The 3,468-nt window shown below is 39.1% G+C and overlaps 1 long non-coding RNA gene across 1 annotated transcript; it reads right to left on the reverse strand.

Moving 5' to 3' along the window:
* Positions 1 to 634: 634 nt before the first annotated feature.
* Positions 635 to 2,848, reverse strand: LOC310907997. The gene is made up of 2 exons (XR_014589759.1): positions 2,790 to 2,848; positions 635 to 1,009 (listed from the first exon to the last, which is right to left on the reverse strand). It is a non-coding gene; the product is annotated as an uncharacterized lncRNA (long non-coding RNA).
* Positions 2,849 to 3,468: the final 620 nt, after the last annotated feature.

Consider the following 3,468-nt stretch of genomic DNA (forward strand, 5'->3'; position numbering starts at 1 on the left):
ACAATTTATATGTTTGTATAAGAAATAAAAGTTGATATTGAGTGTTAGAATTATGTCAATCTGCCCTGCATGTGTCCACATCCGTCTTATAGAATTTAATGCAATATTTATATTATCAGTCTTATTGGAACAAAAAATTCCTGGAATGATGTGTATGTACCTCGGTGCCCATATTTCTGGAAACATTAAGTGGTTACATTTGGCAAGAAAAGCAGCCACACAATAGAATGAGCAGGGATCATTACAGACATCTGTATTATTTCACCAACAGATTTGTCTGAGACATTATTCATAAATTCAAAAGCTTTAACCTGGAAGAGTCCATTAGATAATTCAGTTTCTCCTCCTGAGTTCTACAGGCCATTGCATTTTGTCTACTTTTCCCTGTGTCAATACCAGTAATTTGTATTTGGCTGAATTAGTTCACATTGAGAGACAGTTGGACCTAATCTGAAGACATCAAGAACTGAAGGCTCCACGAGTTGTCCTGGTTGTTTATTTTGGTGCTCAAAAGTCATGACTGCTTTTTGATTTCCATTTGTCTGTCTTTAACTTACAGTCAGTCTTGTTACGTCTTTCTCTGCTGGCTCAGTTTGATTCATTTTCTCTGTGCTTCAAAATACATAAAAGTGTGTTTGTGTTTTTCTTTTTTTCTCCGGGGTCCTTTTCATTTTTGATATTTTTTTTTTTCAATTATTGCACAGCAGAAAATGATGTGATAATTCAATATGGAGAATCCATCCTTGAATCACAGTATCATGTAATTTTTAAGGCTGGAAAGGAACTCTGGAGAACATCCAGTTCAAACCCCCTGCCAAGGCAGGGTCACATGGAGAAGGGAACTCCACAACTTCTCTTGTCAGCTGTTCCAGTGCCCTGCCACCCTCAACAGAAAGAATTTCTTTTTCACATTGAGGTGGAACTTGATGTGTTTTAGTTTGTGGCCATTGCTCCTTGTCCTTCGTTGGCATCTCTGAACAGAGTCTGGGACCATCCTCTCAACATCCACCTTGGAGAGATTAATAAGCATTAATGAGATCCCCTCTCAGTCTTCCCTTCTCTAGGCTGAACAGGCCCAGCTCCTCTCTCTCCTGGAGATCAGGACTGACACTGAGAAGTAATTTAGCTGGAGGGATGAGCTGGCAAAGACTCCCAGGAATTAAACAAACACACACTCAGAAGTCTGCACTCAGGAGAGAGATTCCATGAAATTTTACAGGCTGGGGATTTAAGGACTCCGTGGCAGTTCTGTGGCAAGAGATGCTTGAAGAGCAACAAGCCAATGATGAGTGAGCAGCGCAGCCTTACAGTGATAGAGGCTGACTTTGTACTGGGAACATTAAGAAAAATGTCACAGTAGATTGGATGAAGTGATTATTCCCCAGTGTTTGCTTACAGGAAGCCCTATATTGTGAGACTGGAGTGTGTCCGGTGGAGGCCTTTAAGGGAGCTGGAGAGCAAGGCACTTTTTGTGGAAGGCTGAAGGGATTAGCTCTGTTCCACCTTGAGAAAGGAAGAACAATAGGAAATATTGCTGTCTTCAGCCTCCTAAGGGGAGTTTGCAGAGGTGGTGGCAGCAGATTGCCATCTGGGATGCACAAAGAGAAGACAGAAGGCTAACACTATAATAAATGCAATTATAATTAGATATTTGAAAAATAATAATTTAGAGAGAGAATTGTCAGGCAGTAGAACTTCACCTTTAGAGACACAAAAATCAAACTGGACAAGACCTTGGTCATCTTCACAAAGTGTTGAAGTTCATCCACGTTTGAGCTGATATTGCACTATAGCCCTCCAGATATCCATTGCAAACAAAATAATTCAATTATTTTGTGGTTTTAATTTTTAACTTCCTTTTTCTTTGGTGAAATAAAAGGGAAGAATAAAACTTAAGTGGTGACTGTGAATCTGCTCCCCATTTTTATGGACTACACCAGTAAAAGTGAATTGACATGTTTGGTGTTATCTATGTCTGTGTGACTTTTTTTTTTTTTTTGATTTTTCTTTTCTTAGTAGAATTGACTGGAAAATGGAAAAAAGAATAGTTAATTATTTAGACTATTAGTCAAAACCTGAATGAAAATCAGCTTATTTCAACTGAGAAACACTGTAGTAGTTCTCTGTGTGATCTGTGGCACAGAGGCTCTTCTCTCAAAGTAAGGGGCAGTGGGATGTCCTGGGGTCCTACATCTTAGACTGCCAAAGAGAGATTCAATGTGACTGGGAAATCCAAATCTTGCTGGAGGAAGACATAAAAACCAGAAGCTGCAACCCCCAATGGGGCCCCACAGGCATTTTCGGAGTCAAATTAATATGGGAGGGTTGGTTTTGCTGCTTGTTTTTTTCTACAAAGCACCCCCCCAACCCTGATTTCTTGATCCAGAATTTTCAGTCAGCCCATCTTTTAAGAGCCTGGTCTGTTCAGTTTGTTAGAGATGAGTTTAATGCACCCAATCCATTTGCAGAATTTTTTTCTGGGATGTCTGAGAAACAGAATTGTTGTTCATGATGACAAATTTAACTCAGTACCCGTTTTACCACCAAGATCTAACTCAGCTTTACTGACAGTCAAGTCCATCACCAGACTGAAATCAGTAGGATTTGCAGGAATCTATTGGCTCAGGGAGATACACGTGCAGTAAAGCCATAAAATTCCCAGTTCTTAAGTTAGATAACAGGTTTTACAATCTTAAAGTGGCAAGATTTGAATTTGAAATGAGGGAGGATTTTAGTAAAACAGAGCATAAAAGAAAAATAAACTTCCACATCTTCTAGTCACCCCCTACCTCAGATTTCCAGTAACTCTTTTGGAAAGTGATGTTTGCAGTTTTTCCAGACTGCTTTCGTCAAGCCTCCTGTATTGTATTGTTGTGGCACTAATGTGATAGTTAACTGTTTTGAGTTAATTGTTAATCCAGCCCAGAACAGTCTCCTCTAAACAGAGTCATTAAATGGAGGTGGAACAAAAAGAGAGAGACAGAGAAAGAAAGCGAATGAGAAAAAGAAATATTGAAAAATGAAAGAAGAGAATCAAGAGAATCAACATAAAGGCAACTTAATTGCCTTTATTATGAAAAAGAGAAATTAAAGAGGGTTTCAATTTTAATGATTGGAATAGGCTCAAAGGCAAAACTGTAAGAACAAAATACGTCTTTTCAGACACTTCCCTCTTTCACCTATTAAAAGAGAAGTGGATCGTGGATCCACAACATAAACCTGCCCCCTCCGTGTGGATGCAAGGCTTTAACTCTTGCACCAGCATGTTTCCAAGGACACTCACTGGTTTCTCAGCTGAGCCATTTAACCAACAAATTATCAGACCAGTTAGATGAAAACACAATAGTAGTTAATCAGCTTTTACAAGCTCACACATTGAACCCAACTGTAAAAACACTTCATTAGTAGCTTCTCATTTGTGTGGCTTTTCTCCACATCTCCTGTGTTCCACTTCGAATATTTCTACGA

The sequence above is a fragment of the Zosterops lateralis genome (genome assembly GCF_965231275.1).
Source record: "Zosterops lateralis genome assembly, chromosome: 3".
Lineage (NCBI taxonomy): Eukaryota > Metazoa > Chordata > Aves > Passeriformes > Zosteropidae > Zosterops > Zosterops lateralis.